Consider the following 25,585-nt stretch of genomic DNA (forward strand, 5'->3'; position numbering starts at 1 on the left):
CCAAAGCTACCAAGGCTTACTTTCAACAATCAGGAGGGAATGAAAGAGAAGTTGGTTCTAGCCTTAAATTTGGAGAACTGGAATTAAAAAGACAAAACAATCACGTGAGTATAAGGTTTGAAGCAGTATTTTTCTTCAAATAGTACTTTTCAGTCATCTCCTGTACAACTGCAAGCTTTCAAGGCTGATGAAACAAATGGCTTGGAGTCACTTCCATGAGGGGTATTATATTAGTTCACAACAGTGTCAATCTCTGTGCTATCTGGCGTCTGTTAGCTAGCTAATGCAGAATACTTTGAGCATCCCCAGTCTTCTGGTCACAATAAAGAGCAGCTTGTAAGCAAGAGAGGGAAACCAGTGTGGAAGAATAACATTCGCGTGGGCACCAGTGGTCTACAGGCATATAACTTAACAGCTTTGGTTTGCTGTATGTTAGAATAGGAATAATTGTATCCTGTAGGGTATTTATAATATTTTTTATTTCGAAAGGGCTTTTCTTAATAGCACTTAAAACAGGAGAATCTACATGCAGCACATACAGTTGTAAGGGAAAAAGTGAAAATTAATTTAGGTGTACAGGAAACAAAAGAAGAGTAAAGGACTGTAAGCAGAAAAAGGAGAAAGGTAAAATAGGAAAGGAAAAGCACGATGATTACAGACAGATGAGAATAAAGATTTAAAAACAACTGGCAAATATTGGGAGAAAGGTTTAGAAATCATACTGAAAATCAGGTAACAGGGATAAAAAGACTAAGCATGTTAATTATGGCACATTTCTTTGACACATTTTTTTCTTAAGTGTAGTAAACTTTTTGAGCAGTAAAGAAATATTAGTATTGTTTAATTCTGATTCTACTTTTAAGTCACTAAAGAAAGAGAAAAAATCCTAAATTTTGTCAGCACAGTTTTGGTCTTTGGGGTTCCACTTCTTTTGTGAACTATTCCTTAACCACTTGTAAATGCTGGAAATTATATATGCTGACCCTAGAATAATATCCCCTGCCCCCGCAAGTCTCCGATTATCCTTTAACACAGCAAAGCTGTAAGAAAATTAACCATTTGTATTAAATGGTTAATCAGATCACGTCAGGGACACCGCAGCATTCTCCCTAATGGTGTAGTTTCTGCCTGTCTGACTGAGTGAAGTTTTGGAAAAGAAGAGCAGAAAAATATTTTGCGGAGAATCACAAAGTATCACATCTGGCTTTTTATTACATAGTTCCGTGTCCATTTTTGACAAATCTATTTCCTAATGGAGAAGCTTAATAGTTATATAGACAAGAGAGAGCCAAATTGATACAGCTGCAAGCATACAAGTGCTGCGGGTTTTGATTGTGAACGTGGATAATACTAAAGTAGTAAAAATCATCTGGAATAAAATGAACTACAGCAACAACAAACCCCAGAGCGCCTTCTTGTTAGTTTAAAAAGTAGTGGATTTACCATTATGACCTAATGTATCTCTTTATAAACATTCCTCTTCTCTTCATCATTTATGTAAGACTAGTTGCCGTGACAACTAAAAGAATTGTTTTAATAAAGCAATGTCCCCCTATATTTTAAATACTGCAGGTTCCTGAGACAAAGAAATCCATCCCACAACTCCAAAGATACAAAATAATACAACACAAAAAGAAGCCGAGGAAAAAAAAGGAGAACGCTGCACACTGAATGAATTTTGCATGGAAGTGGTATTTCTGGTCCACAACTCCAAGCACAAGCTTACTGCTTATTATAAGCTTTATTACCGATACCTCCCTACATCCATAACTTCCTTCTGTGTCCCCATGGCAAACCGATCAAAACCTGCATCTCTTAATTGGACTCCAATAAAATAAGCATAACACAATGCACAATGCAAGTATTGCGGGGATACAGTCTTAAATGCTAAGAGCTCTATACCTACTGAGACCAAGGCATCAGTTAAAATCTGATGTGAGGTAGTGATGAAAGGCTCGTGAAGTGCCAAGGGAGAGCAGATCCTGTACATCTGAGCAAACAGACTTCAAACAAGACTACACAGATGGCCCAAAGGAGGTATGTCTTTGTAGGATCAGGTCCTTGCAGTGTAAGTAGCAATCCTAAAGTTTACTCTTAATTACAGAGACATGGAAGTGTATTGGTCAGTACAAGTGATCAGAGCCTGGTGGGAAATTCTGGGAAGGAAAATGTGAACATCTTGGTTCACTGGCATGAAATGCTCTCTAAATTCTCCCTGCATGTTGGCATTCATCACATAGGGACTTCTGTGTGCTTTGTGCTGGCCTGGAGTGACTTCTACCTATTCCACAAAGTTATCCAGCTCACTAATAGTTAACAGAAAATGTACGAAAGAGAACAATCACACATTGTCAAGGGAGATGAAATTAAATATCCCAACAGACATTCCTGTTCATACGACATTCTGGCCAACAGGCTTCCTCAGATACTACAGTGATAACAACACAATTAGTTTCATTATTAATGCTAATTCAATGGGAATTTAATGGAATAAATAGTTCAAATTAGCAATTTCTTTTAGGAATTCTGGGCTGGCAACAGTAACATCTGTCTCTCTGTAAAGCGACAACAGACAGCTTAAACTTCAGGTTTGCTTCCTCTGCAACATTAGGCATCACATTACTAACCCAGAGCTAGGTAATCATTCTCCTGCCAACCTTAATGAGTTTTCAGCTACCTAAGCGGGCTTCAAACTAATGAGCACAGGTAGTATTAGCAGCAGCGTAGCCACTGCAGCATGGTGTTCGCAAGGGACTGGTTTATCTGCCTTAGAAGCTGATCTCTTGTACTGCCACATCCAGATGGCGTGTGGGACCCAGACTGGCCAGCCAGAAGCTGGTTTGGGTATGTTCTGCTAGGATGCAGTTCGGGCATGGGCTTCAACCTAGTTCTTAGTTGTGTGAGAGTGACTACACCGAAAAACAGCGCTTGGACTACCAGGATGATTTGATTAGCGGCACAGCATGACTGGATTAGCAGCTGATGCACTGTATTAACTCAAGTTTGAAGTCTCTCGCCACTTCTCTATTGCATTACCAATTTAAACATTGGTAGCACTTGTTCTTCAAAACAGGCTCCCGAAGGCACAGCTGACTCAAGTGAAAAGCACCACTCCACAAAACTAGAGGTTTTTGTGGGTGAATGAAGCTAAGGTCCCAGTAACACTTGAGTTGGGTCTGTAGTTAACACTTCAGTGAAGACAGATCCTTATTTTACACTTGCACAGTCAGAGTTTATAAGATTTTTATGCTCTTTTTTTTTCCCCATAAAGTATTTATTTTCTGAAATACTTTTAGAACTGTGTAATTAGCACCATGTTTCTGATTTTACATGGGAGGCTGCTTTTTAAAGATATTTTGAAGCATCAATTCTGCACAAACTATTCCACACACTTTTTTTACTTTTAAAAAGCTTCCTCCTGCCACATTACATACATCTGAGTAGGAATCACAGATTACCTAGTTTAGAATCGTTGTTTATAGGAGTTTTACATTCAAAGTTTCCATCTTTTATTCCTTCACAACTGTGAAACAGTTAATCTCACATATTAATGGGAGTTTGCCCTTAATAAGAAAGCATTAAAGCAAGCCAACAATAATAAGCTAAATGAAGGCTATTCTTTTGCCTTTTGTCAATATTTTCATAGTGACAAATAGATCAAACACAAGATATTTTTTAAGGCTTTTATTTTTTCCCTCTTTGTAAATCATAAATGCTTTGGTATATTTAATTTCAAAATGAGTTCCCTGTGGATTAGGCTAACACGAGGGATTAAAAAAACCTTCCCAAACCCTGCTATATCTTCGATGGAAAAGTACACAAGATGTTCTTTTGCTGTTTCCCCCTGCTCATTTTCTACTTGTTCCTCTTTCCCCTACACCTAAAGACCAAGCTGTCTGCTTTAATCAAAAAAGTTTCGTAGTCCTATTCTGAGACTTCAAAACATTGTAACACATATTTTTCTAAATAAATGCAGGATTTTAGACTATATTCAGAGTAAAATACTCAAGTGCCTTAACATTTGCTACACCACACACATATAGCCGGCATATTCATGTGGGAAGAGGTAGAAATTCCCCCCTGCAACATGAACTCAGCCCTTGAAAAGCAGAGGGAATACCTGCATTTTGTGACAGTCTGCGCAGGCACTACTTGGCGTCTGTTTGTGGGAGAAGGGTTTGAAATGTGTTTGAAGACCCAATGGACTGTTACTCTTGAATCTGTACCAGTTTTAAACCTTCCTAAGCAAGGTCAGAAGACGCTTCTGCCCAGTGAGAGGTATTTGTAAGACCTGACTAACTTTTCCATGCAAGGGCCTTGGCCAGACTCTGAAAATATTCCTCTGCCAATACTTGCTTGTCAGAGGGGATTTAGTTTGCAGGCTTGAATGTCCTTTCTCCTGTCCTTCTGTCCTTACTGGTTATATATGACCAAGGGCTCCTCAATGAAACGCAGAGTATAGCTGTTAACAACTGCTTCAACATATGGACACAAGCCTTCCGTTAATGTAACAGGTTGGGGCTTGGTTCCCCGCCCCCATTAAATCTGTTTGACGGTAAGTCCTTTTCCTGGAAAAAGCTTTTATAGAAACCGCAAACTCTGGTCCAGCTGCGGACGGACGTGAAGGCAGCAGTGGCAGTGGTGGCAATGAGACAGCCTATGGATGGGGTTATACCATGGCCTCAATGCAGAGGGGAGGTCCAGGCTGGACTGCCTCCTCCTTCATGCAGCTGAATCAGAGAATGAAGTCTTAAAACTAGAAGCAAAAGTGACAGACTAAGCTTTCTGTTCGATAAATCATCAGCTCTTCCAGCTGGTCCCAGGCAGCTGTGATGTCTACCAGCACAAAAAGAGCCCATCAGGAGAACACCATGAAAACAGCCTGGGATCACCACTTCCTTAGGTGTTTGGTGCTCCGCCTGGCCCTCGTCCAAAGTGAAAGTGTCCCCTCTAAAAATTTTGCAAGAATGGTAAAAGTAGTGACAAATTACATACAAATGGCATCCTAAGTTTTAAGAAATTTCTTTGGAGAGAGAGGCAGGCATGCAGTGTGAACACAAAATAATGAATGCTAACTCTCAGGGAAACAAAAGTCCCAGTTGCAGCTCCAAAAGATTACGAATTTCAGCTTTAGCACGGACGCAGTTTTGGTTACTTACCACGTATTCGAAACAATTGAAGTGGTTTTTTTCTGTGTTTATTTTGGAGCCGGCTATTTTTAAGGTCACAGTCCCTGCTAAGGGAGGAAACTGTGTCTCTAGGGTATTGGGAATTAAACAGAGGAAAGAAAAAGGCACAGAGAAAGTAGCTGCCTTACAGAGAGCTCTCAAATGTTTTGTTTCCTTCCTTGTTCAGTCTGTAGTCAAAAAAGAACTTTACAGTAAACATTAACTCATGTTTTTTTAAAAAACGAATGTAATTCTGAATTTCACAGGAATTCTTTTTTAACTTTTTCCCTCCTGGAATCCCTTCTGATAAACTGCAATATAAAGGGACATTACCACTTGTTGATTGGCTTTTACAGCTTCAGGGGTTAGGCTTACCACTCTCCTGTCTGTGACAACTTATGTAACGGCACCTACATCAAGCCAAATATTTTGTGCAGGCAGTGTTCTGACTTGGAGATATGAATGAGGAGGTGCGGGGAAGGCAGCAAAAGTTTTGAGAGCCTTGGAAAAGCCAATCGAGACAGAAATCAGCTACTGCAGAGGGCACATACTCCGCTGAGATCACAGACTTCTGTGCCAGGAACCAGAGGAAACCACTGCTGAAGGAATGGTGCGGGAAAGGACGGGAGCGAGCGAACAGAGAGGCTGCGAAGACAACCAAGGCAATTCCACCACAGGGAAGTGCAGAACCTACTGCTATCAGCCTGCAGTCTGCTCTGTCCTTGCTCGAGGAGGTCACGCGAGATGTTACCACAGCAAAGCTACATTCCATATCTGACAAAAGGAATTAACTACGGAGTCTTAAGTGTTAAATAATGCAAAGAAGGATTAAAGCCAGCAGCTATATGAAAAGAGGCTTCTTTCATAACTTAATTGCTCATTTGCAAAATACCAATGTTATTTATTTAAGTAACTATGACCTTTTTGGATATACTGGTAATGTAAATGCTCATGTGTGGGTGTCAGAAGAACATCATGATATTAAAATACTAATACCTTAGATCAGGAGTTGCCCAATTTATTTTGCTGGGATAGCATCCCTACAGAAATAGAGCTGTATTGTACCTCGCTGAGGCAGGGCTTACAGCTGTTTCCAATTCTGTCCCAGGCTCTGCATTTGCAGAAGAGAAACGCATTTGGATGCATTTTTCAGATATCTTTTTCTCATGTGCGTACTATGAGAAATACACCAAGATTTTGGGAATCCCTCCTTTTAGCTAGCCTCTGCTCTTCTTGTTGTAACCCAGATTATGATAGATGTCAGGTACGTTCCTCCAACCGTAGTGTCAAGAAGCATTATTCTGAGGTGCACAAGATGTCTTCCATGGCTCTAATTAAGCAGATAAAGCACGTACAGGCAGGGAACGGCATGTGCACACCAGTCCAGATGACATGCAATGTCAACTAGAATTGGTTAGCGAACAGTGTGACTAGAACAACATCAAGAAGGCTAAAAAGTGAAGGAAGACACTCCCATGCCTTAACAGTGGTAGAACACTAGACATAATCTGTTCCTTACGTACAAAGATGTCAGCAGTAAGATATAATGATTAAGGGAAAGTCTCTAGTCTCTACTTATTACTTGGGTCCAACTGGGATAAAGAACACCAAGAAAGTGCAGCAGCTATTGAAACAGCAGATTGTAAGAAACTCTGGGGAAAAAAGGCAGGGCGGAGGTAGATACAAGACTTCTAAGAGTGGAAAAATAAGGAAGAATTTATCCAAATTATTCTTAGACTGTTATTTTGCTTCAGAAAGGGCGTGTTCTGTCTCACACCCAGGCGTTATAGTAAGAAACTATCTTTTGTTTCAGTTAGGATTCTCAAATTTGGGACAGTAACAAAAATGGGACAGGAGTCCATGACAATATAAAATAATTTTCTCTTCAGAAATTGTCTTGTAGATGTATATGCAATTTTTCTTTAGGTGATATCTATGTGTTCATACACAGCGTGACCTGAGTAGGGTACATACCTGTACCCTACTTTCCAGTGACACAAAAGAGCTATACAGCTTTTTCTTTTAATCACCTGCATAGATATTCTGTAATATACATTAATGTAAGTATGTAAAAATACAGATCAGAACTAACTGCTGCTGGTGTGAAGGGAACCTGTGTGACCTCTCAATCCCATTTAAACACATTAGTAGGCTTTATTAAAGTCAAGCAATATTGTTAGCTATATTAGCACAACTAAACCAGTCCTTGAGGTATAAAAGAACTGTGCATGCTAGAATGAGAGCATCAGTAAATTTAAGAACTAACAGTATTAAAGCCATATGGTTACCACATTAAAAACTAAGCTTTAAAGAGTTCAGGAAGGAGATTAAAAGCCTGTAAAGCATATTTAGATAGTGAATACGCAAGAATTAGGTGTGTGTTTTGGGACTTGTTTTATTTAAATTCTGCTGTAGTCAATACATATTTTGGAAGGCAATGAGAAACTCCTCAAGCAGATGATATTATTCAATGGAGTCTGAATATGAGAATATTCCTTCTGACATGCTGAGGGAATGTAGGCTTACCAAGAAAGATGATCTAACTGCAACATGTGAATAATTAATTCTGAAAGAGTGTGGAAGCTGCACAGATAGGAAAAGCACTGTGTTACACTTGACCAAAATCAGAATGCAATGCTGAGGGACTGCAAAGTTTTCCAGAACTTTAGGCTGTGGCAGGATGTTCTAACTAAGCATACCTTGCAGGAAGGTACTGGTTTTGATTTGCTAGCCTTCTGAAAGAATAAACACTTTCCAAAACGTGAACAGCAAACTGTGTTTTTAGCAATGTTTCTTAAAAGCATACTTTAACTACAGAGGAGCAGAAAAAATATCTGTTCAAGTGAAAGATCACTTTCTCAACTTCTTAATGCACATTAGATGACTTACCAAAATACTTCTTTTTTGAGTCACATTACTTCTAAGTCTCCCTTGTTTGCTCTGACATTGTATCTGGAACAGATAATGGTAAGCAGATTCTGGTTTGCATGTTATCAGTGAATCTGAAATAAAGAAAAGAATTTTGTTCAGAATTACTTTTATTCTCCATGCCTCAAGGAACACAAGCACTGTCAAACTTCTGTACTGACATATCTGAAAATCCCACTGAATTGTCAAAGACAACATCCCAACTCATCAGAAGCCAGTACCAAATGATTCCATACAAGATGGATCTAAGTAAAGGCAATTTTAAAATAAGGTCTCACCTACAAAAGCTTCTTACCTGTAACACTTATTGTTCAGCTGATGTCCAAGAGTAAGTCTGAAGCTCACTTAATTTTTTCTTGTTAAGTCTGTTTTCAGTGGCATGCTGTTCAAAATATGACCATTGCTTAAACAAACTGGAAAATTTTCTATTTCTGAGTCCCAGATTTTCACTGCGATTGTTTCAAAACCTCTCCCTTATGAAAGAATGCCACATTTGTATTTATGAACAGCATGGCTCATGCACTTCCATACTGATTGGAATACTTTAATAAAAGCAAAAAGCTTTAGCTTTTTGTAGCTGAATCTCGTGAGCATGCAATGCAGCAACCCAAAGTATCAATCTAATTAAGCTCATGGCCTTGATTTTATACATGAATAATCTGATCACTGTTTTTATCAAAATCAAGAAAGAGTCCATATGAGTTGATAATGGAATAATGAATCTCCATCACTGCATGGCAACGTCAGACTGTATAGAAAGAATACAGTATTCTGATGATCTCTGCAACAACTATGTAACTTACACCTTCTGTTTTTCATCATTGACTGTCTTCTCAGTTGCCATAAGATCCAGCAAAAGTATATGAAGCAAAGAAATCCTGTTGCATTGAATACAAGAAACTAACTGGTGGAAAAAAATCATCTACCTTTTCCACTATGCTTTCTTATCTAGGAACGATCCCAAATTGCCCCTCAGGACTGTTCAAAGGTTGTACCAGAGCTGTTCAGCGCATTTAACATTACATCACTGAGCTGCAAAATCCAGTCATGGACATAATAATGTTTGTAATTACTCCAAGCATCCCGGTACCAAAAGCAAAAAGACACCATATTCCTCTGTTAGAAAGTTGTTGAGAAGGTAGTTTTAGCTTCAGGAAACTAGGACCACTCTTATTAAGTAGGACACATTATAATCATGGTCTTTTCTGTCATCCTCAGGTCTGTAAACTTGTTAGGAAAAAAATCTCCACAAACCTTGCTTTAAGGAAGACCTGGTGTCAAAATCTACACTGAAAAATTCTAACCATCTTCTGTACAGAATAAGTTATATTCAGGACATGATACCTTCCTTTTTCAGTGGCTGAACTCTCACTTTACACCTCTTCAGAACGTTATGCAGAAATACGTTTCCTCATTCTTCCCATGTGAGAGCTGTGCAAAAATCTACTGCTGACACAAGCAGCAGCATATTGAACAGTGAAAAAGCCTGTAAATGTCATTGGCAAAGTATCTTTTAATTAAGAAGGAAAGCACACCCATGATGGAATCTGATTTGTGTTTTACTGCTTTTAAAACTTCACAACTTACTAATTCCAAGTAGTGATGTGCCTACCATTTTGGTAAGGAAGTACCAGCTTTTTAACCTATCATCAGCCAGCAGTAGTTGCTGTATTATTCACATATTCTTTCACCTTTCCCAAGGTACAGCTCATTAAAAAGAAGTTTTGATGGGGCTTGCTATCTTGAAGAAAAAGTTTTAAATAACACTACAGCAACAATATAACTTCTCTCATATTTCTGCATTTCTAAAGACATAAAGTAGTATTAATAAAATACTCTTAATAGTAGCTGCTGTAATTATTCAGCAAAACACCAGGAAAAAAAAAAGTTGTGATACAGCTTAAAATGTATTAAAACCATTCACAATTAGCCTGGTTGTGTCCTTCAAGTCAAACGGAGTAAACCTGGAAGCTGAGTTCTAAGGTATAGTTCATGATAGTTTTCATAAAGCATCTGCTGCCGCAGGTACCGAATAGGCACAACATTTGTTATTACTCAAAGCACTGCACTGGAAACGCACATATGAATTAAAGAATCATACAAAGGTGTGTGTGTGCCTAACTAGGCTTGCCACTATGCAGAGAGAGATTAGTATATTCCTCACCTGGACTCTGACAGTTGCCTATGAACAGTTACGGTCTGGCTACAAAGAGCAAAACTCTCTGCAGGGTGCTTTACTGTGATTTTATTTTTCAGGGAGGAGTAGTATTTAGTCTTGCTAATGACATTTTCCAGAAACTGCTTCAGATACATTCTTTCCCTCCCCAAAATTATTTTTATGATCATCAGTACAAATTAGACTCCCAAGAATAGACTGTCTTCTTACACATACAATATCAAATTGAACTAAACAAAATCTAATCTATTTTCTTTTCTTCATAGATTTTTTTCTACAATGGATATATATATTTGTGTAAATCTGTATTCCAAACATGACTCTATTATTTTAAATAATAAATACTATTTTAAAAAGATAATGTAAAATAAAATAAAATAAAAATAACAACTTCTTAATTTATAAATAATAAATGAAAAAGAAAACCAATACTCAGCTTCCACCGTCAAACCTATCACTTCAAACTGCTCTGCTTCTATAAGGAAATTAAAGTTTTATGCCGCCACTACTGAGAATCCAATATGAGCCTGATCCTTTGCACATAAAATGCCTTCCCTTTGCTCCAAACTCTCAAAGCCAGCTACTTTCTGGTTATCTCCTTTGCATGCCATATGTGTCCCACAGCACGTTAAGTACCACAACTTCTTGCCTCCCTGAGAAAAGGCGGTGCCAGCTGTATTTTGCATGCCTACACACAGCAAGTGCTAATTTCACAGATTAAACAGGTTTTTTCTAACTGTAACCACAATCCATGTATTGCAATGCCACTAGGGATTTCTTTCCGCTTTACTCAATCCAGAGCTTTACTATATCGCTATCAATTATAACTGATGTACATTTACTATGCACGTACATATCCATAAAATAATATGTTCTACGTTTTTATCCTCTGAAATATGAATTAAGAAATTGTCTTTGGTGACAGTCTGCTCTTTTTTGTGTGCATTACCAGCAAAAGAATAACAATGCTCAATGGATTTCAATCAAGAACTAACAAGAGGAATGAAAAATGGTTTATGTAGTTCCCTTTCTTCATATGCACAACTAAATCAGGCATGTCTTCTTGGTATTTGTGCAGATAGATACTGTTTTCATACAGTTATAAATAATCACTGAGATTATCATCACAGAAAGAAGTTAGCAGGGAACAAACACATAAAAAGCCTTTCTGTTTTTGCTTATTTATACACTGTATTTCACAGCACTTTTTTGTACCATAAGTCAACCAGTTAGATATTGCTGAAAGAAACCTTGTCCAGCAACAGCAGAAAAAGAAAAGAAGCCTTGGAACTATTTTCTCAAAGAAACTAAAAGCAAACCAAATCAGGGCACAATATTCAGAAGACATGATATTAGAAATTATATACCAGATTTTGCCAGCTGGGGGAAAAACAGCAAGCTAAGCATATCCCTTTAGCTCTCCCATTTTGTTAAGTCTTCACTAGTGCACGTACCTACAAAAGACTTCAGCTGAATTCCAGTTTAATCTCTCCCTAGACTATCCTGGAGACATTCTATTTAAATATGTTCTCATTTTCTTCATGTCATGTTATGTGTTTCTTCCCTGGAAGTGCACTGTGTTGTCCTGAGAGGGTAATACAGGTAACATTTAATATATAATTGTAAAATAATAGTCGCATTTATCAACTCTGAATTCCACTGGCACTATTAATTCTCACAGAATATACCCACATAACTGAGGCCACAAGCTCTGGGACTCCAAAAAGCTGCAAACCATTTTTAGCTCCAGCAGCAGGGAAGAAGGAAAGTCAAGAGAAGTCAATTTGCATGAAGACCGGTGACTAAACCAAGTCTCTGTCGTGGTTCTGACAGTTGCCCTTAGAACTTTCTCTCACTCTCCCAAAAATACAGTGTTTGTGTAATCACAAGGAAGCAAGAAAAACAAACTATTCATAAAACATACTTGAGTTTCCCTTTCAATGGCATCTAATTTTTCAGTTGCAGTTTTGCACTGAGCATTCATTAATTCAACAGTGAGTGGATGGACCACAAAGTCTAAGAGGAAGTCTTTACTTTCAATTTTCTTTGTCTAATCGTTGATAAAAATATCTTCAGAGTAGACACTTACTAGACACTAACAGACCCATATCTACCTCCAAGGATGTAGATGAAATATGTAAACTAAATGATGTACCAACTAATATGTACCACTAATGCAGGTATAACCTTAAAAAAACACAAATTCTGTCTAAAATCCAGGAAAATTCCGTTTACAAAAGGATCACCATCTTTGCTTTTTACTAGCTAGTGGTATATGCTGCTTTCACCTGAAATATTGCTGCATTTTCGAGATTGAATCTCCTACATTGAATTAAGTGTCTGCTTTACCACATGCACTCTAACTAATATTATTTTATCAAGTGTCACTGGAGTAGTGCAATGCAAATAGAACTTGTATTCTCAGCTCTACTTCTAAATTGTACTCCTGCCCTGAAAAACTAGAATGCATGTGACAAATGCAAGGCACTTTGTATTTTTCACCAGTAACACAGTTCAGGAATGACCTGAGCAGGTTAGGCATATGACTAAAATTATGCATGTGAGTGGTTCTCCACATCTCAGAGAAGCCTACATTGACCAGTCACCGAAAACCCACCGAAGCCTAGTTAAGCGAAAAACAAACGTCCTTGCAGTGAGTGTGTCCATCGCCCAAATCCAGTTTCCACTTCCATCACCAAGAGAAGCTAGCTGTGGTGGCCTACATGCTGGTCTGTACGCAAGAGCCTAGAAAACCACATCCTCTTTGCCTCTGTTTCTCTCAAAGGCTGCGAATTACCAGCACTCTGCTGAAAAAGCTGGGTGGCGTGAGATCTGCAGCTCACCACCTGCGCTGGGTGGCCCAAGGAGGACACAGAACTGAACTCTGCGGCAGGTGGCTCAGAGAGCAAGTTCATACACGCTGGACAGAAACCCAATCTTTCTAAAGACCTAAGAGGATCTAAATACCCACTCTTCTTTTGGAATTTGTGTAGCAGTCACAAACTGAAATAGTCTGAAAAACACTCCTTTACACAAAAGCTAATCAACTAGCACATGCGATATGACGCTCAGGTTTTGTCACTTCATGCTCCCAAGTTAAACAGCTTACTTGAGCCCTGACACCCAACAAAAAGACTTAAGAAAGCCTTCCTATAGTTGGATGCGTATTTTCTTCCAATATTAATAAGTTACTCCAGAACAGTGCAACATGGATGAACATCTGAAAACAGTATGGCTATGTGAAAATGGTATGCCTGCATTTTACATATTTTTATTTTATTTTTTTCATTTTAATTATCAAAGCAGAAAGCAGTTTAAGTATTGAAGGTTATACATTTAAATTCATTAAACTTGTAAGTTTATCTAAGCAGAGAAAAATCAGCAAACTGAAAAATAACTGAAAAATATTTTCAGTAATCGAAATGAAGTAACTGACATTAAGTAGGGAAGGGAAATTTGTATTTTGTTTTAATATACAATTTTAATATAACACTTACCTAGGATGGTATTTGAGAGTTCACATAAATATTTTAACATTCTAAATTGCATCTTTACTGAACTGTACATAATCACATTTATTATTTTTATCATTTTCACTGAAACAGAAACCTAGTAAACATACATTTAATTTCAGTACCTTAAAGCAATAACAGAGCTGTACCTTTGCCTGCACTCTATGTCCATCTTTGCTGTGCCCAGGACTATTTTCAACTGCAAATGATTCCTTAAGCTATAAATGCACAGTAAGATACATAACTGGCTTCATGATTGAAATGGCCTCCGGAAGGAGGATGCAAAATCTGAACTGTCACCTCCAACTCTGTTTCTCAGTGACACCAAGGCAGAGTTCCACAAATAGCTGGGAAGTTATATTAAGAGGTTGTGTGATGTCCTGCCAGGGTCTTTACTAGGCTTCTAGAGTACAAAGGTCATATATTATTTATTTATAAAGAAGGAGGATACTGTACAAACCATATGAGGTTTTAGGAAGCTTGTACTTCTAACCTAAACAATTCTGTGATTCTGTGAAATAATGCAATGTACATCACATTTTGAGAAATGGCATTGAAGTATGTGTATAATTGAAAGGTGTCCTCTTTAACTAATATATGGTCTTGATTCACAAAGAAAATCAAGATACGTGCTTAAATCTTGCTCAGCTGGGACAGAGCTTACCTTGCTTTATGGTTTAAAAGAAATTTACAGGAGACTTCCTTCTCTTTTAGATAGTTAGACTGAGCAGCGCCAAGATGAGGATTCCTCTTATTATGTGTTTGCAGAGCATTTAGCACAGCTGTATCTTTCTTCTCTACACATAAAACGACTTTCTCTTCTGCATTTGTGTAGCACACTGTATGAGATGTTGTAAGCATAACCAGTATGAGTCCATCCTCCTCAGCCATAACATACATGGCTTTATCATAAAGGGGTTGGCAAGATTTGATTCTCACCCCAGTTCTGCCATCTAGTAACTGCAGCCGCTTGGTCAAATCCCTCCTGCCTTGCCTCTGCTCTCCTGGGACCAGGTAGTAGAGTGCTAATGTTTGCCAGACAGCTGTTGTGTGGCTTAATTATCTCCACAAAGGAAAACAGAATTACTGCAAATTGTTGTTCAATGACTTGAAATGCATGCCATGTCTGTCAATAATATCAGCAAATCAATCAGTATTTTGAGTACCTACAAATACAGGCTGTTCTCTAAAAAATAAACAACTTTTTCCCCTTTTCAGTTAAAGAAGGGACTAAAGTAGCCTTCGGTCCTGTGGTGAAGCCTGCTTCCCCTCCCACTCTTCACTTATTAACAGGCTGGAAAAATAAAGCATATTGTGCCTCTCTCTCTAGACACTGTTTTTATTTTAACATTACTGATTTTCAAACTTGACAGAACCTTTAATAAGACATAATAGGAAAGCTGAATGTCAGTCCCAAGAGTCAGAAAAACACTCCATTTTAACCTGTCTGAAATGCAGCAAACAGCTTCAAGAAAGAAAATGAACAGACAGAATTACTTAAGTATTCTGTGTTGAGATACTTCTATTGTATCAGTATGAACCCTGAGTATACATGAGACATATATGCCCTCTGGAAGATTTATAAAAGTCACTGATTTTAGAAGTTTATATTTGAGATTTTTTGCTTAGGCTGCATTTATTTTGATTATAAACAATAATCTGCCAATTCAAATTAGAAATAAGCTGATTTCCTACTTTATCTGAAAAATACAGCTATTAGTGACCTTCCTAATACAATGAAGCTAGTCATTGCCGGCCCACACCAATCTCATAATGGCGGGTTTTATGGTGTCCTTTTACGTCTTGATGGGCAGTACCATCTTCTGAATGTATTGATCCTCACAGTTTCCTTCTGATTTCTGCTCAACAGGAACACACTGTAGGAATAATTCCCATTTTTTACCTCTTCTGGCATGTCAAGCTACTTTTGACATTTCTTTTGATGGGTTCCGTCTTTCACTGCCAGCAATGTCCTGTCCATGGCATTTTCTTACACATTCTCTCCTGTTGTCTTTATTCCTCTCCATCGTTATGATGGCTTTTTGTTCTTTCTGTTTCCTTCCCCTTTACCATCTGCCTCTTAAAAAAATCTACCAAAACCCAGAAACTTGTTTTGTTTAAAACATTGGATTAAACTTGAGCATCCAGGTTTATTTCCTGCACTGAAACAGATTTTCAAAACGGCTTCTCTATTTTCCAGTGCTAAAAGCCCACCACTGATGTCAGATTTTGAAGTGAGCTTAGCATCAACTAGTTCCTGCTTCAATTCTTATGATTAGATATTTGGACTAGCTCAGGGCCAATAAAGCTGAGCATTTTTGGAAGTCCAGCCTCTTGTTCTGCTGTCTAAATAAGACTTCACTATTTTTTACATTCTGGTCCTAATCCTTCAGTGCTCCCATATGTCACATAAGAAAAAAAAAAATGTATTCGTCTTCTCCCAAGCTTTATCTTTGCATAAAAGGAATTTAGGATATACATGATCAAATATTGTACTATACACAGCTTGTCTTGAATGTCAACGTGGGACTCTACTATAAGACTCATTTAAGAATACCACTGTTATGTAATGTAATGTCATACGTTATATTTACTACAACAATTTGACAAAAAGAAGATCTGACATTTAAGACAGCTCAGTTTCAGTGGACTAAAACCTGCAAAGTTTGTTTGCATTAAAAAACCTTCTCAAAATGAAATCTAGAGTAAGGAAAAACTCCCACAGGCAGCCAGACTTTACGGTGATTTAGTTAAAATCAGTCTTTCAATATCATGATTTTGTATGTTTGTTCGGCTGGTCATTTGGTTTTGCAGAAGTAATTTCAGCAGTCTGCAAAAATTGGTGAGTAAATAGTAATTTTAATACTTTGCTCTTTCCATTGCTTTCCATTTGAAGCTCTTAATGTGTTTTACAAACACAGCAAAGAGCTCTTCTTTTTATTTAACAGAAGATGCTACAAAGGGATGACCGTGTCTGAGTACAAAGAGCGGCTCAGGCAGTTGCAACCTGCTCATTTCCAACTCTGCGCTATGCCCATTCTGAAGGATAGATAAATCTGCTCACTGTTTTCATCCCATAACCTGAGGGTTTGGTGACGCGCAGAGAGTACATAGGACCTGTAGTACATTATATGTGTTCTACTGTTACGCCCAAAAGAGCTTAAGAACAGTCTAATCTTAAGCACACCTTGTGACTTCTGGCAACGTCCTAACTCATTAACCACAGGTGTGTTTATAAAACCCTTATTCTACCAGGAAAGAAAAGGTACCATCAAACTCTTAGAAGGTGGAAAATTTGACAATTTAACTCTCAAAGTCTTTCCGATCTCCTTTGTCTATTTCAGTAGTATTTAAGCATTTATTAGCCCATTCTGAGGAGATCTTGTGTCTCAATATGTAACATATTGATGATTTCTCTTCTTCCTATCTTCTTTAAGTGGCAGGGTTCCTCAGGCACCTTTCCTCTCCTCTTCCCACTTCTCTCTACCACTCATCTCTCTTATCACTGGAAAGCTGAAATTCACTGAACACGTTGATCTCAATGAGATCCCAATTAGGATCAGTGCTCTACACAAAATGAAGGATATTCAACACATATCAAATGATAGCAAAGTCAAAAGCAAATGGTGTTTATCAAGCAAATATTTAAAAAAAACCCAACAAAACATGTTCCAACAGCATTACATTTTAGAAATAGAGAGGTACCTCAAGAATAACACCCAGACTCAGTAAAGTACACTAGCATATACGTAGTCTGAAACATGGCAGTGGAGTTAAAACATATGCTTAAATGCTTCCTTTAACTGGAACCTATAATGAGTTTTTCTGCTGTTACCAAATATGCCCATGCTGATAATTGATATGGCTGCTAAGACATAATTTCTCTTGAAGTACAGACCTTTTAGGTTAGTAGTTATTTCATTTACAAGTCTACCCTGACCTGGATTACTTAACTGTGTTCTACCACACTAACTTCTAAAAACGAATCATATTTCAAAAATATGATCTCAATAATCCTTTACCAGCTTTGCTGTCAGATTCCATACAGCATCCTTCCATCTCGAACTAGCAAGAGGTAGTTTCAAAAACAAAAAGGAAGTGGCTCTTCATAACAGGCGTGTTAAGCTGTGGGACTCCTTGCTACAGAGTAACGTGGGTGCTTGGAGTTTGCAGGGCTCAGAGGGAGATCGCAAGTTTACAGAATAGAAATCCACCGCGGTTACTAAACAGAAGGAAACTATGCCTGGCTGTGTACATCTCTGGGATGGCTGAACACCAAGAGATTACTTAGTCGAAATATGATATACAATTTCCTTGTTCTTACACACTTCCTTAGGCATTCGGTTTTGGCCAGTGCTGAGGACAGGTGACAGTCTGAGTGGCTGGACAATCCACTCGCTGCTGGACGAGTACCGGGACTAAGCTCACGTGCTCGTTCTTATGCTCACATGTTCCAGCCCTTCCTAAAGGGAACTCCTACTCCTTGCACACTGCTGTTGAGTGAATGATCAGCAATAGTTAAACAAAACATAAAATATTACAGACAGAGGCCTAACCAAATCCTGTTTCAGCCTACTGGCTCAAATTGAGCAAATATGTTTCAGCATTTTTAAATTTTCCTGTTTTAAGGAAAAAAACCTATCCACTAAAACTAAATAGCTCCAGATACAGTTTTAGAATAATAGAGGTTTCATGAATTTTTAATGTAGTTCACTTTTATATTCAAAATTAAATTTCAAACAAAAAGTTAATGACATTGAACAAAATCAAAACTGCTTTATTGATTACCTCAAGTTCTACCCATCAGTTACCAAGTTTAATGACTTTTAATTCAATCTGACCAGCGGCACAGATGTCCCCTAGTATTCTTAGCTAAGAGACAGAGCAAAAATGATTGAATCTGTGAGAAATACTCTTTTGCCTCTTCCCAATTCCTATCTATTCCTATCAGAATCAGATGTAAGAAGAAATTCCACCAGAAAAGTTTTTCTCATGAGACTGCCAACTGATTCTGCAGATTCAGCTAAATAACAGACTTCTGTGCACTTCTCTGAACAGATCCTCCTAATCACTCTTTACAGGATACAAGAACAAAATTAGAAAAGGGGTGGGGAATGTGACCAAAGCAACACAGAAACTTCACAGATCTGTATGTGCCATTTAATACTTTGTGAGCAGCCAAGTATTTATTTTCATCTTTTAGGTGGAAATTTTAAGATGCTGAATCTTGAAATGGATTATAATTGTGCCAACTGAAATTTCATTCAAATAGACTTGGCAATCAATTCCACCACTTATAATCCATAAGAAACGCTTTGGCTGCAGTGTAGCACAAAGGACGTAGTTACTTGGAAACATACTTTCAGTTTCAGGAATGAAAGGCAAATTTTAACGTTTTAAGAAAACTACTGCATTGTTTAGATTGAAGGCGAGTATTTTGCCTCTTGTCTTTATTCTAAGCAATGCACCAGTTTCCTTAAAATGCTGAAAATTGCCTTGCGTTACCAAAATTGAAAGCATGTTTATGTGATTTTAGCTAGGTGGGATTACCATCAAGGTACCTGGTCTCCACACACTGTTGCAGGCACAGGGTCATCCTAACCGTTGTTTCTTTGTTTTTTGAAGTGTAGTGAGAGAAAAATCAAGCCCCTCTGAGGTTTGGGATCTAACCCATCTTTATATCATTTTTAATACTAATTTTCCTGTGGCTTAAATCAAGCCTCCCAGTATCCACAAGAGGCTCCTGGGATCTGTCTTGGGAACCCCCTCCTTTTCCCCTAGCATACATCTTCGTGATGATCTCATTCTCCACTCATATATCTTCACATTCCATCTGTAGGCCGATAACTCATAAATCTGCCCCTTCTTTCATGGCTTGTCTCATTTCATCTCATCCTGTCTCATGTCTCTTCTCGGGTGTTTTGTTGTCAGTTATGAGTCAAGTCATTATAACTCAGGCTTAATTCACATCTGAAACCCTCTTCCCTCCTCACATTACTGTCCAATATATGCTACTTAGGGCCAATGAATGCCCTGCCTCCATTAAAAAAAAAAAGGAAAAAAATCCATTTATGTTTTTGAACATTATCAAGCAAACCAAACTTTTAGACCACAAGTTCAGGAACTTCCAACATGAAGGCTGTCAACTAAATCATCATCATGTCTTAATTTTTTAATTTTCTTCCTCCCCAGTGTCTTTGTTGCATTTAGATTTTACAGCTGACATTCAACTAACCACTGCTACCTAGTCTTCATTTTGCACAAGGAGCTGCTCATGCCTGGGCTGCATAATAGGTGTAAAGCTGTCATTTTGAAACAAAAGCATCCAAACATCACCATCAACTTAACAGCACTCAGACATCACTGTCACCATTCAATGCAGAATCAATGTTCAAAAAAAGTAACCGATACTCCTGCACTTTCTGAAACCATTGCCTTGGTTACAAGATGCAGCAAACAGGAATGAAAGAAGTGGTTAACACAATTAACTGGAATAATCCTGTATCACATTCTCTATTAGTGTTTTGATACTAATTCTTCCTATACTCAATGCAGAGTGTTTTGGAATGAGAAGGACTAGTGTTTTGAGAGTTTCACAAAGTTTTCCAATTAGGAAAAGTTCCTTTTAAAATGCCATCATTTTCTAGAAATACTGACTGTGATAATACACTGATTTCAAGTTTTTCAGGTCCCAAAATTACACATAATTTATGAAATAGAAGTACTCCTTCTGTAAAAACCAAAACGAGTTAAAATCTGCATGTCTCGAATACAGCAACACTTGTAAGTAGCTTTGTTATATTATAATTGTAATTTATTTAGAAAATAGTGTACCAGGGTAGTGTTAGAAACACAAAAGGTTTGCAATGAGTATTAAGTGTAATTTTTCCCCAAAGAAGGAAAAAAATCTTCCTTTCTAAAGTAGCTTGTTACTCACAGTTATTCAAATCATATATAGTTTGAAATTTCTAAAAGGAAAAACTGACTTTTAGATTTTCCTTATTTTGAGGGAATTAGAAGTACTGGAACGATCATAACCTGAAATTTAAAGTTAAGCCTGTTTTCCCCATAACTATGAGGTTTTAGAACATTAAGTAAGGTCAGTAATTCTTATCTAAAATACTGGATGTTTGATTTGACCACCACCTTTGGGTACAGAATTAGTGCTTAATTTCAGGTTACAGAATGTTCTCAGGCACTATTCTTCCTATCTATTGTCAATAAAATTTGTGTAACGCTCATTTCTCCTATCTTAAGAGTGTTAACTCTTCTGAAGGAACTGCAGAACTGAGTAGTTAAACATTTTTAATCTCAAGTATACTTATTTTCAAAAGGCTTGAAAGTTAAAATGATTTAGGTACAATTAATCTTCTCACAGGAAAATAGTATCTCTCTTCAAAGTTGAAGAGAAACCTTTCCTAAATCTACATTAGGAGATTTTGACAGCAGTTTCGTGTTCTTACAGAGAAAACTGTAGCTCCAAAGAGAGGCTGAGGATGTTTCTGAAGGCCAATGATCTGACTCAAGGTTCAAAAACACTTGGAAGAAAACTAAGAGTTTTCACCACTGACTTCACGTTTTGCGATGCCGCTGCTAGAAACTACTTGTATCGGAGGACCAATGTTAAAAAAAACAGCCAGTGAAGAAAAAATACTGAAATGGAAAGTACTAGTAATGCTACACCATCATTCACTGGTCCCATGTGTTACATCTGTATTAGGTGTAGCAAAACCTGGTGCTCTGGGATTTAATACCAATTTTGCATATGAGTTATCTGAGGTTCACTCAGATGAAGCAAACTGCATGAAGTCAAAGAAGCAGTTTGGTAGCAAAATCTGAAAGAGCATATCAATACTGTCTACAAACACACTGCCAAAATCACGGGAATACACACATAATAAAATACAAACTTGAATAAGTATCTGGAAGCTGATACAGTGTGTAGTTCAGGAATTAAAATAATATTCAGAGTGACTTTGCTGTTTACTTATATTTGCTTTTCAGACAGTCACGTATGGTATAACATTTAACTAGAGTGATTTTTCACATATTAGTCACATAACCGTTAAATATATACCCTTAGGAGGTACCTCTGCTTTTGTGCTTTTGTTTAAAATAATTATGAGCAATAGTTTGCAACGTTAATTATAACAATTTAATGGTTGTAATGAGATAATATAAGATTGTAATGACTATACAAGTAAAATGTTTTCTCTGAATGCACTTTGTATTGATGCATTCTGCAAACACAACTCTTACCCTTATGCTTGTTAGCAATCCCATTTGCTTCACTGAATTAATCAGCTGTAAAGGGACCTAGCTGTGTACAGTCAATATCTCTACACTATTATCATAATACAAAAATGTATGTAATTACTTGTTGCTATTAAGTTATCAGTTTGCACATCTATAGCACGTCTGTCATCACCTGCTCACAAGGAGCTTTGAAAAGTATTGTTCTCCTTGCTTCAGAGACACATAACATAGACTAAATAGACCTGTACTACTTTTCCCTGTATGTACTCGTAAAACAAAAATCTGTTTTCCTGAAATTTAGAGATTTACAACCTTTCCCTAGATTGCCCTTGCTATCCAACTAGAAAGTCCCATTTCTGCACTGGGAAGAACTGGAAATACCTTATTTCCTTTCAACTGTATACAGGACATATACAGTATTTAAATCTCACTAAAATCCTTGAGGCCTGGCAATAGGTACACAGGACCTTCTGTCATCTCTGGGAACCAAAATGAATTTCACCCTCACTGTAGGCCTAACCCAGGGCTTACACAGTTCCCAGGATCTAATTTCTGAGGTCACTGGGAGTTTTATAGTGCCTTAGCCCATCAGTAGAGGAGAGCCCGTTCACTTTGCTTTAGTGAATGTCAGAAAAGAATTCGCTTTCTCCACTGTTCCTCAGATGGCCATCAGTGCTCTGGGTAGTAATAGATGGTAAAATCTGACTTAGCTAACGGATGTGATGGAACATCCAGAAGCATCAATGTGTGTTGAACTTTGAGCTGCAACTCTGACACACTACCTTTTCAACCCTAGCTTCATCTTTAAGTTGCACGGTGGCATTCTGACTAAACAGCTTTAATTCTTCTTGTGACTTTTTCATTTATTTTATGTCATTTTCTCACCACTTCATGTGAGTTAACAAGAACATTTTCATTCAAGTGCATGAACTGCAGAGTTCCCCACATCGCACACCACTTACTGGTATATGTAGCGAAAGCACAAATACCTGAAAACCTTGCAGATCAGTCTCGAATGTCTTCTCTTTGTGTGTTTTGAGTTCATTTTGCCAGATTCATCTTTTTAGGGGCAGCCTGAGACAGATATGCTGTAACAGCAGAAAAAAAATTATCTGAGTATGAATTTAGTCAGAAAATGCAGAATAAACACAGCAAAAGCCAAAACATCATAAAATAAACATTTAAGTACTGTTACCCGCTACAGTCTGTTTTACTGATAAATGTGACGTATCATGCAGAGCAGATAAACAAGAAACAGTAAACAAACCATGTCATTTCATAGAAAAGGATGGAAAATATTTGCACTGTTCCTTTAAGCAGTCGTTTTGAACTTTTTGAACTGAGCCGCGCTCAAGACTATTGGCAGTGCTCGATGCTTTGCTGGATTTAGTGGCTTCTTTGTCAATCCCTCTCCTTCTCCCCTTCTTTGGTTGCACCAGAAAAGCATATTAGCTCGAGTACAACATGTCTGTTATGATATACAGACACCTCACTGGCTTGGGACTACTCACCCAGAGTATACACATTATAGCAAAACTACACTCAAAACCTAATGAAAACTTTCCCTCTATTGGCTGCTCAGGAACTGGGAGAATGAGAAACAAACCATTTATTGTACACTGAGGCCAAATCATCTGCCACATGAACTGGTATAAGCTTGCACTGAGTAGAGTGATGCTGTGGCAGTTCATACAAGCAGAGAATTTGATCACTGCGTGTGTAAAAATCTGTGTGAAATATCTTTAAATTCATCAGAATAAACACCAGAGAACCCTTTTCTCTCCAGGCCAGTAAGAAAATGTTTGTTCTGTTTTTGTGAAAGAGTCAGTTCACTGACATTAACACAAAGATAAATCAATATATACACACAAATATTGCAACTTCACATAGATCTGGACAAGAATGAAAATGTTACAGAATGTCCAAAGTATACCTCAGTTCTTCTTCTTCTGTATTTTCCTTGATTCCGCTCATCTTTCAAAAACCCAAAACAAAACCTGCCTTCCCTTCTAACATCCTTAGACCTCAGGCCACTGTGAGCCTTTCCCTGGCTGAAGCAACTTGGATATGGCCTCCTCAAAACAAAATTTTGAACATCAAATAAAATGCATTCTCATTCTCACTGCTTCTTCCAAATCCTGCTAGCCTGCGGTACGGAGTACACAGTAGACATACCTGGTGCAGGACTGAAACACTCTGTCACTGGAGGTCATCTGGCTAGTCCAGTTATCACATCTGTATCATAACTGCTTCTAGTCTGGTTGCGTCAATTTACCTATATCAGCAGTTATTGCCGACATGCTGTCTCAATTTAAGGTTCACGTTTATCTTAAAAAATAACAATCGGTATGATCTGAGTTTTAACACTCCTTACTCTTGTATCTACTGCAAGTGAATGCACTGTTAAAAAAATACATATTCTGAATTACAATTAGTAGTTGTGCACAATACTTAATTTCTTCTGCCTTCAAAAAACATCTGGATGAAAGTTAGTGGTCATCGACGATAAGCAGTCCTACCAACCAGACACTATCATGGGCCCATAACAGGGACAAGTCCAACTCTCCACTACCCCCTGCTTCTTCAGGTCGCTACCTCTCCTTATCATTAGATACTAATTACAGCACATGGTAGACTGATGTGTTATGTGGTCAAAGGTCACACAGCAGCATATAGGTCTAATTCAAATCCAGTTCCAGTAGCAGAAGACTGACAAGTTAGTTCCCAGTTTCAAATGCTTCTGTTTGTTAAGTTTTGCCTTTCTGGTAACATCAGAATCTACACATACATTTCAAATGGGTTCTAAAATGCATCTACTGTGCATGTAAAGTACTTTCCGTAAAGGTGTTCTTTCATTAAATATCGCTGAGCTTGGATCTCTCATGAATATTGATGCAAGCCTGAAATCTTCAAAACTTGGGGCAATGTGATTTTAGAAGATGCAATCTTCCCTAACAGCAGTTTCTGAAGATTTTGGGTCCCTTTGAAGATTCCTGAAGCTGACCACCTAAAATCACTAATTATTTTCCTATCTTAAGGCAAGGTATATTGTGAAAAGTGATGGAGTGGCCACTATTTGGAAGAGATCAGATGATTTACACATCAGTAACATCCCACGGAATTCAAAACCATGTCCTTTCCTGGTAGCCAAATTCTGCCCTTAGCAGCAAGTATATAATCTCACTAAATTAAACTGTAAGGCTAGAGTGGAAAAGGATAGATAAAGAAAACTCTGTGCACTGAGTAACTGCAGGGAGTCTAAAGCTGAGGATCTAATAATTAGTCTTATCTCTATCAAGGTGCAACAGAATAAGCTGAGAAGTGCAAGAATGCCTGACAAGGCCCTAGGGCTTTTCACAGCTGCAGAGAAGCCTCATTGTTCTGGAGAATTTTAAGGACAAACTCACGTGGAGAGAACATGAGAAATTTCTTTTTCCTGCCATGCTGCTGATGCAGGTATCTGGAAGGTACATTTATCTACGCACTCTCCCCTTCATACAAGCCACAGCGATGCCAAAGGTTCACATGTCTGCTCAGGCACAGTG

General features: G+C 37.9%; 1 long non-coding RNA gene across 1 annotated transcript in view; it reads right to left on the bottom strand.

Moving 5' to 3' along the window:
- Nucleotides 1-25,585, bottom strand: part of LOC127021547 (uncharacterized) — an 82,201-nt gene that overhangs the window by 14,514 nt on the left and 42,102 nt on the right. The window contains exons 4-5 of the long non-coding RNA XR_007767234.1: nucleotides 23,030-23,128; nucleotides 8,058-8,170 (exon numbers count right to left, since the gene is read on the bottom strand). This is a non-coding gene — a long non-coding RNA (uncharacterized LOC127021547). The remainder of the gene's footprint in view (nucleotides 1-8,057; nucleotides 8,171-23,029; nucleotides 23,129-25,585) is intronic.

This window comes from Gymnogyps californianus, chromosome 1, assembly GCF_018139145.2.
Source record: "Gymnogyps californianus isolate 813 chromosome 1, ASM1813914v2, whole genome shotgun sequence".
In the NCBI taxonomy this organism is placed as follows: Eukaryota; Metazoa; Chordata; class Aves; order Accipitriformes; family Cathartidae; genus Gymnogyps; species Gymnogyps californianus.